Consider the following 9,548-nt stretch of genomic DNA (forward strand, 5'->3'; position numbering starts at 1 on the left):
TCCAACTCAACTCAACATGCTGTAGTTCCAGGCGCACATATAAACACAGTGCCCAGGAGCAATACTCCAGTGCCCAGGAGCAATAAACTCTGAACTGTGCCAGAGTTTATTGCTGTGAAGTAACTGCATGTGTAGACACACCCAGTTAGTACCTGTGTTGAACTGACAAGCTATGTTTCTCTTCCATGTAGAAGCCTGAAAACAGAGGAAATGTTCACATGCAGACCCCTGTCATTTCTTCACTCCATTAGCCGTGGTTGGATGACTAATTCAACCTCGTGGAGGAAAAAGAATGCAATAGATCTTTTCCAGCCTTAATTTCTACAGCTGTACCAAGGAATTTAGATGTGGAGCAGTGCTGCTCTGTGTTTTAGTTGCAACTCTGAATAGGGGAAATTTCTGCAGTCTGGTCATACATTTCTCACTGCCTTCCCTCTACCCCAGGGCATGGAAAGTGTGCAACAGAACATTCAGGCCAAATATTTTAACTACTATGCCTTTCAGGAAGTTTTATAAACAACTGAAGCAACATATTTTATAGAAGACAACCTGTGCTGACCACCCTACTCTTAAATTCTCAATATGAGCAGAAGGAAGAATTATGTGTTTCTAATTCTCAATAATCTATCTACTTAGAAAATGATTATATCATCCCTTGTGTGCTAATTAGTCACCTATCTATGAATGTGTATGCTCCCTCCAAAGTACATAATATATTTCTTACCATAAAGAAGGAAGTTTGATGTTTTAGACATCTGAAAATATCAAGCAAATACCCATCTTCCAATATAAACTACTATATATCATTCATGCCATAAAGATGAAAATTAGCTTCTTTTTTTTTCATTTCCTACACAGTTCAGCTGATCATGTACATATTCCTTCAACAAGGGATGAGAGGATGAAACTTTATACCATTTATTAGATGACTCACCAGCCCAACCTCAAAACTGAATCAGAAGAACCTCTCTGTGAGCAAATTAATCCCTTATTACCATCCAGTATCTAGGTTAAAATGTGTCCTGTCAATAATCTTTTTGTGAAAAACCAACTAGTAATGTAAGAGTGGGTGAATCAGCAGAGGAGCTACTTTTTCACCTCTGTTTTAGTCATTATGTGTGTTTATACATGTGTTTCAAGAGGCTGGGGGGGAAGGGAGGTCACTTTAATTAGAGTGGCTCTGAGAGTGGCGGGAGTCTACTAAAGATCTCCTATCCAGGATCAAGAGCTTGACCATGAGTTTGCCATGGAATTGGGTGAAGCTGCACACCTCTGGTGCATGGTTGTTATGGGAGACTTGAACTACCCAGACATCTCATGGGAAGAGCGCTCAGCCAAATCTAAATGGTCGCAAAGCTTTGTCTTGTGCATGGATGAGTTCTATCTGACTCAAGAAGTATACGGGCTGATGAGAGGTAAAGTACTGCTCGACCTAGTACTGGCAATGGGGGATGACCTAATCAGTGATGTTAAAGATCAAAGGGAAGCTGGGTGACAGTGACCATGAGCTGATCACCTTCACCATCCGCCATAAAGCTAGCAAGTCAGTCAGCAATACAGAAGTCCTCGACTTCAGGAAAGCTGACTTTGACAAGCTCAGGAGGCTTGTCAGTGAGCCCCTAAGGGACCATGACCCAAAGGGGAGGGGAATTCAGGATGAGTGGTTGCTCCTCAAGGGAGTGATCCTGGATGCACAAGCAAAGTCTATCCAATCTTGGAGGAAAGGCAGCAAAAGGGCACAGCAGCCCCCTTGGCTCTGCAGGGAACTAGCAGACCTCCTGCATCTAAAAAGAAAGACCTACAAAGGATGGAGGACTGTATCCACCTCCAAGGAGGAATATTCTGCACTGGTCCAGACCTGCAGGGAGCAAACCAGGAAAGCCAAGGCTGCGACTGGCTACAACTAGCTGAACTCCAACTAGCTACAAGTATCAAGGACAATAAATAGTCCTTTTTTAGATAAGTGGGGGGCTGGAGAAAAAGCAAGGACAATATTGGATCCCTGCTAAACCAGATGGGACAACTGACAACTGACGCCCATGAAAAAGCCAACTTGCTCAATGGGTACTTTGTGTCGATTTTTCAACAGTCCCAAGGGACGCTTCCGCCCATTATGGGACAGGAAGGCCCAGGTGAGGGAGGTTCTATACCCTCCATCAATGCTGACCTTGTGAAGGAACATCTTGAGAGGCTGGACACCTTCAAGTCAGCCGGCCCTGGCAGTTTACACCCCAGGGTACTCAAGGAGCTGGCGAGAGTCATAACTCAGCCCCTGGCACGGATATTTAAAAACTCCTGGTGCTCCGGTGAAGTGCCCAATGATTGGTGTCACACTCCGGCTGGGCTCTGCTAGCTTTGCCCAGCAACAGGTGCCGCCAAGCACTCTCCTCACCATCTGGGAAAGCCCTGCATGGCCCCTGGCCATGTGCTGGAAAACCCCGTCTGCATGGCCCCTGGCCATGTGCTGGGGAAACCCCGTCCCCTGTGAAAAACCCTGCAAACATTTTAGACCAATGGGGGAGCTTGAAATTGGGCTTGTCATCTGGCCTATAAAGACTGGGGTGGAGCTTCCACCCAGCGCTGGCACCAGAGAGATACCGCATGGAGGCCAGAGCATCCATCACTCTTGGTCAGCTAGCAGGAGCAGAAGCTGGAGCTTCCACCGCTAAGTGGGTAGGCCTGGCCAGCTTCCCACGGCTTCTTCTGTCTCTGAAAATTGTTTTTTTTGCCGATCGGGAAGTCCAGCAGTTTATTGTTTTCGCCCTCACCCAACCCGAGAGCCGTCAGTTTACCTTGCATCCGTTCCACCAGAAGAGGATGGATGTACGATTATCGATTATCCCCCACCCCAACATAGATCCAGCATTTTAATTATCCCCCACCCGAATATAGATCCAGCATTTTGCTGTTTTCTTCCTATCGTCTCTGATCTGAACTGGGACTGAATCTGCCTGTGCAGCCACATTCACACCGGTGGTGCACAAGTGAGAGACATTGTTTGTCATTGTTTGGGACTGAACTAAGTGTAACTGCCTGCGCAGCCACATCTACATCAGTGGTGCATAAGTAAGAAACCAAAAAAAGCTTCCTTGCAACCATTACAAGTCTACCTCTCCCACTCGCTAACTTAACACCAGGGGATAGAACCCACCGAGGCAACAGCTGCAACCTGGCTCACACCCTGTACAATTGGAAGAAGGCCAATGTGGTGCCCACCTTCAAGAAAGGGAGGAAAGTGGAACTGGCAAACTAGAGGCCCATCAGCCTGACCTCTGTCCTGGGGAATGTCTTAGAAAAGATTATCAAAGAGGCCTTTCTTAACAGACTGGCCATTGGCAACATGCTGAGGTATAGCCAGCACGAGTTTTTTGCGGGTAGATCTTGCTTGACCAATCTTATTTCCTTTTACGACCAGGTGACCAGGGGAAGAGATTAATGTCATATATCTTGACTTTAAAAAAGCCTTTGATCTGGTGTCCCATGATCGCCTCTTAGCAAAACTGGCTAACTGTGGCCTTGGCTTCACCACGATCTGCTGGCTGGGGAATTGGTTCCATGGTCAGACCCAGAGGGTGGTAATTGTTGGGAGGGTGATCCAGGCTGACCTTGACAGGCTCAGGAAATGGGCGGACAAGAACCTCATGGTGTTTAACACTGAAAATGCAAGGTTCTCCACCTTGGGAAGAAAAACCTGCAGCATCCTTATAGGCTTGGCAGTGCTACACTGACTGCAACTATGGACGAAAGGGACTTGGGAGTCATGACTGACAACGAGATGAACATGAGCCATCAATGTGATGCTGGAGCTAGTAAAGCAAGCAAAACATCCATAGATGCTTCTCAAGCAAATCCCAGGACATCATTCTCCTGTTGTACTCAGCCTTGGTGAGGTCGCAGCTGGCGTACTGAGTCCAGTTTTGGGCTCCACAATTCAAAAAGGATGTGGAGAAACTTGAGAGAGTCCAGAGGAGAGCCATGCGCCTGATCAGGTCAGGAAAACAGACCTTATAATGAGAGGCTGAGAGCTATGGGGCTCTTCAGCCTGGAAAAACGCAGGCTCAGGGGTGATCTGGTGGCCACCTATAAGTTTATAAGGGGTGCTCACCAGGATCTGGGGGAACATCTGGTCACCAGAGCGCCCCAAAGAATGACGAGGTTGAATGGTCACAAATTCCTCCGTGACCGTTTCAGGCTGGACATGAGAAAGAACTTCTTTACTGTCTGAGCTCCCAAGGTCTGGAATAGACTGCCGCCGGAGGTTGTTCAAGCACCTACTTTGAACGCCTTCAAGAGAAAGTTGGATGTTTATCTTGCTGGGATCCTTTGACCCCAGCTGACTTCCCGCTCCTGGGGCAGGGGGCTGGACTCGATGATCTTCCGAGGTCCCTTCCAGCCGTAATGTCTATGAAATCTTTGAAATGCTCACTGTACATTTCTTTAAAAAGAGTATACCAACTGTGCTGCATGTATGCTGCATATTCTAAAAGAGACCACTGCTGCTAGCCCATCAGATTGTTCAGTTAGGAGCTGATCCACTTTTCCCTAGAGACAATAAGAATTGTCCCATTAATTTCAAAGGGAACCAACTTCATTGCTATCATTTTACTCTGAGGGTGCTACATATATCCTGGCAAAATTCAGTATGCAAATCTAATCTCAATACTTGGAGTTGCATAAACATAAAAAGACATCTTTCTTTTCATCTCAAACTCATTTTACTGCACACAAAACAGACTGCATGCTGGTGTGCTTCAAGTATATCTAGGATTCTTTCTTGCAATAAGGGTAGCAGTCTGGCTTTTGCTTCCAACAACTTGAAAGGAGCTGAGAAATATGAGGGCCTGGAAACGTAGCCAATAAAAGTTCAGCTGGGCCAACACAGTCTAAAAATCATCTGGAATGTGACAACATCAACTGTTTTGCAGTGTAAGTTATGGATTTGGAAGCAGCTGTGGAAAATGTAATTTACTCAAAGCAAACTGAAGAGTAAACTGCCTTGCAAGCTAAGACATGCATGCCCTGCTTGGTTCACCTTTCTCTTCACTGCAACTCAGACTCTTCTGATATTCTGAGCATCATGTGTTTGCATATTGTAAATGGAGTTCACAAAGCTTGTGTATCAAATATGGCCTGAGTTACTAAAATTTATAGAAACATTAACCCCATCTTTTAAGCTTGCCTAATCTGAGTATACCAATTGGTCTTGCCCATTCACAAAAGCATATTCTTGCACAAGTCCCTGATGCTGCGCAGATACAAGTTTTACTAGTGTAAGTGTGCAAAACTGTGGCCACTATTCTGTTACAACTTTCAAAAAAGCAAAGAAAAATGTGACTGTCTCTCATTCTCTATTGAGTGCAAAATTAATAGCTTTAAACCATAATATGAAAAAACCCTTAAATTCTAAGATTAATTTTATAAACTAATGTTTAAATACAAAATTAAAAAAAAATGAATATGCTGGCTGCAAATGAAACTTGACCCCCTCCTTTGACTCTTTCCATGAAAATGGAGTGTAGCCAAATGTAGTAGGCCTTCCTCTCTTGACAGCTGCTATATAGTTTAAGAGGTAGTTAGTAATATTTTAAGTTGCACATCATCATAATAAATACAAACAGGAGTTCACCTCTTGTTGGCTGCATCACTCAAAGTCCTAATTTCCCATTAACTTCAGGGAGGAAAGAACAGAAACAGCTACAGTCTCGTTTCTGAAGGATGAGCTTTTTATGGGTAGGACCTCCTTTTTGGAACAAGCAGAGTGATAGAAGTTGTAAAGACTAGATCCCTGAAGGTTACTGCAATGTGGTTGTTTTTATGATGCAAGTATTAGCTGATTAATACAGTTTCGACCCAAACCACCAACCTTTATTATTGTGAACGTAGGTTGCAGAATCAGGGCTCTGAACTAGGTCTAGGTCAATACTTCACCAAAGTTAACTGTGCTTTTGGTGGTGACTAAGGAAAGCAAAATAAACAAATGATTTCTACAAGTATTCCCAGAGCTGGCATATTACAACACCTAATATGTCACCTCCCCTATAGGCCTAGATCCCAGTGCAGCCTTGTTCTAGTTTTGATACCGCAACACAAAGGAGACTTAAAATTGTCCTAAACATGAAGCACAGAATCAGTGTGGCCAGCAGATTTGTCTAAGCAGTTTTGCCTAAGCCCCTGGAAAACCACCCCAAGCCAAAACAATTTAAACTAGCCTCATTTTTGATATGTCAGACCTCACATCTAGAAACAGAAGTATGACAGAAACTTGGCTTTGATGCCCTGGCCCTACCCTATTGCTTCAAGCACTTCCTGTGCTGCATACTAGTCCAGCTGAATGACAGCACTGACTTGAAAAATTGAAATTAAAAAGTGGGGAAAAGGTGATTGATCTTTCTCAAATTATTATAGTTCTCAGCTTGCACCACCTGTGGGAGTTCAGCTTATAGCTGAGAGTTACATCTTAGGGAGTGCCAGGTGACACCTGGGCCTTCTCAGCACATCTCTTTACTTTGCATTTTACTTTTTCTCAAAAAACTATTATGCACTCTTTTTAGCTTTTATGCCTGGCACACTAGGACATAATGCCAAAGCAGCGTAGGCCTAAATAAATATAGACAGATATAGATATATAGATTGATATAGATACATATTTCAAAATCTAATTTGAGTAGAAATATTATCACAGAATTTTCTGGTATTTCAGAATTCCTCCAAAATTTTGGAAGCAAATACTGAATAGTATTATGATTGTATATGGGAAGTCAAATGTAAAACAGATCATCATGCACTTTGAAGATAGGCACAATTAAAGCTAACTTCACTTTTATATTTTTACCTCAAAGTTCAGATGTTTATAATTCACTAGGAAGGGAAAAATGCTTCTTGAGCTGAAACCTTCTGTTCTTAACCTCTGTTCATCATAGGTAATTTTTTCTGAGAAATTCAGTTATATTTAAGTGAGGCAACTGAAGGAAAAAAATGTGCTTTTCTGTCTGAAATACATTCTTACACTTCGTTTGCATCATAACAAGGTAATGTTGTTCTTAGAGAGACTGCAGCCTACAAGTGGCTTGGTGGAGCTGGCAACAGGAATGCTTCCTCCATGGGTTCCACACAGGGACAATATGTGTGCCTTGCTCAAGGTCACACAGGGCATCTTCTGTCCAGGCAAGCAACCTTACTGTGCCAAACTTCCTCCCCCAGGAATAAACAGAGTGCCGTTACTCTTTTGTATATTTGAATGGAGTTCACTAGGTATCTGGTAGATTTATTATACCTCTGCCACCCAAAAAAAATACCAGGCCAGATTCTGAGATTCTGATACTCTTTCCTTGCACTTTTGTCTATCAATAACTGCACTGGGCTGGTCATTCCAGTGTTAAACTGGCATAACTCCTTTGACATCAGTGGAGTTACATCAGTATAAAATTAGCAAAAGGGAAGTCAAGTCCATTGGATGTTCATGAAGTATTTTGTTCAGGTTTCTTAGCAGTCAGACCACTAAGAGAGTGCACACATATGTGTGCATACACACACACACACAATTAATAAATCTTTGTCTATGTTATTTACAGTGCACAAAGCTCCTGCTAAATCTTTTTTAGAACAAAGAACTGAATCAAGAACCAAAATCAGTTTAAGCTCACTTAATAACCGTCTGCAGGAAGCAAAAGCTTCTCAGAAACAAGATCTCTGAATATGGACAAAGGGCTGAATACTGCTCCCACTGAAGTGAATGGTGATTTTCCCAATGACTTCACTGGAAGTAGGTTCAGAAAGTTGTTTTTGTTCTGTTCTCCCCACATTAGTAATTGCTCCCTGTTCCGACAGTTCTTTTCTTAGTTTTTAAACTAAAAAGCCAAACTATACACTTCAGTGAGTTGGAAGGCAGACAAGGTGGCACCTTAGAGACTATACGGTTCAGAGAGGCAACAGCCTGAGATCAGATGCTATGAACGAACTTGCAGATAGCAGAGATACTTGATATAAATAAATAAAATAATTTATATACAAAGGATATATAGGGAAAGAGGGAGGAAAGGAAGAGGCACTGCTTAAAGGTAAAGGTCAGTTGAAGAGACCAAAAGGAATAAGTGGGCTGGATGAGTGGTGTGGGACAGGTCCACAGACTGGCCCCAAGTGCCAGACCCAGTTTGTGTCCTTGAGTGGCTGGAGTCTTGTTCCGGCCACTGTAGAGCTGTGCTGCATATAGCGGCTACTCTGGGACCGTGCTGTACATGACAGCCACTCTGCTGCTTCTGGATGTGGGCTGGAGTGGGCATCATGTACAGTGTGGTCCCAGAGCCCTAAAGCAGCTGTTGCATGCAACGTAGCCCTGGAGCAGCAGCATGGCACACGGCCATTCTGAGGCTGTGCTGCACATGGCAGCTGCTCCATCACTCTAGGCTGCAAGCGGGAGCAGGTGCTGTGTGCAACACACAGAGCCATCCCGTGTGGCCCACAGGCTGTGTCCTTGTCACCCCTGTTGTAATCCATGTTGTTTGGTCCAGTGATGATGTGATCTGTGTCGATAAGGGACACAGTTGCCACCTGACTCTGGAGCTGGTGGCTTCATGAGAATAGGACTTATAAAGTCTGTTGCTGGAGATATGTTGTTTGAGGTTGGGAGAATGATTTACACAGTACAGGCTTGCCCCCCATGGCTCCCTGGAGATAGTTATCATTGTTCAAGAAGGGTTGGAAGTCATTAACAATGTGTACAAGGTGCTCATGCCGGGGGCTGTAGGTGGCTACAAGAGAATTCTTTGATCAGTGTAATGAAAAACTTTATTTGCTACCATGTGCTTAAGCAGAAAGTAATGTTGTTGGCCTGAGATTTATATCAGTGGGTGGAAACAGACATCATCTTTTGCTGTCTTTGTGCTTCCATAAACATTTTAATGGCAGCACAAAGGCTAAGCTGACAAAAGTCCATGCCCCCTTTATCGTGCCATAAAAGCCCAAAGTTTGTGACCATGAGAAAGCTGGTATGTATCAATTTTTGCTGCTGTTTAATGGTGGGTGATTGTTTATTTTATAGCATGAGAGCACCAGCAGGCTGGAGCTACCTGCCTCTCTAAACACCTCTGGGGGCTTGAGGAACCCAATCCTGTGCACCCAGGAATTCCTGTGCAGGATTGGGCTCCTCAAGGCCTGGGAGTGCCTACTCAGGGTGCATCTTAGTAAGCAGAGGAACTGTGACTTTCCTGCTTACCCAGACATGCACCAGAGATCCCCAGGCTACATCTCTGTAAGTAGGGAAAGCTGGTCAGGTGCTCCCAGAGCTTGAGGGGCCCAATCCTGTGCAGTAATTCCTAGTGTGCACAGGACGCAGCCTCTCAAGGCCCAGAAGAACACATCACCTGTTGTCCTGTAGTGTTGATGGGCAAACCAATAGGCAACATACATTTCAGTCAATGAAGTGGATTAGCTGTGTTGGGACAGATCCCAACACAGCTGATCCAGCTGGATTGGTGACATCTATTTCTATGTTATAGCAACATCCTAATGCAAAAGCACAAAGCTGGTCAATTCAAGCCTTCTCCAAAAAA

General features: G+C 44.1%; 1 long non-coding RNA gene across 1 annotated transcript in view; it reads left to right on the forward strand.

Moving 5' to 3' along the window:
• The first annotated feature begins 3,268 nt into the window (after positions 1-3,268).
• The window catches only part of LOC109308921, a 15,141-nt gene continuing 8,861 nt past the window's right edge, over positions 3,269-9,548 (forward strand). The window contains exon 1 of the long non-coding RNA XR_002100738.1: positions 3,269-3,415. This is a non-coding gene — a long non-coding RNA (uncharacterized LOC109308921). The remainder of the gene's footprint in view (positions 3,416-9,548) is intronic.

This window comes from Crocodylus porosus, unplaced genomic scaffold (genome assembly GCF_001723895.1).
Source record: "Crocodylus porosus isolate Cpor-Errol unplaced genomic scaffold, CroPor_comp1, whole genome shotgun sequence".
In the NCBI taxonomy this organism is placed as follows: Eukaryota; Metazoa; Chordata; order Crocodylia; family Crocodylidae; genus Crocodylus; species Crocodylus porosus.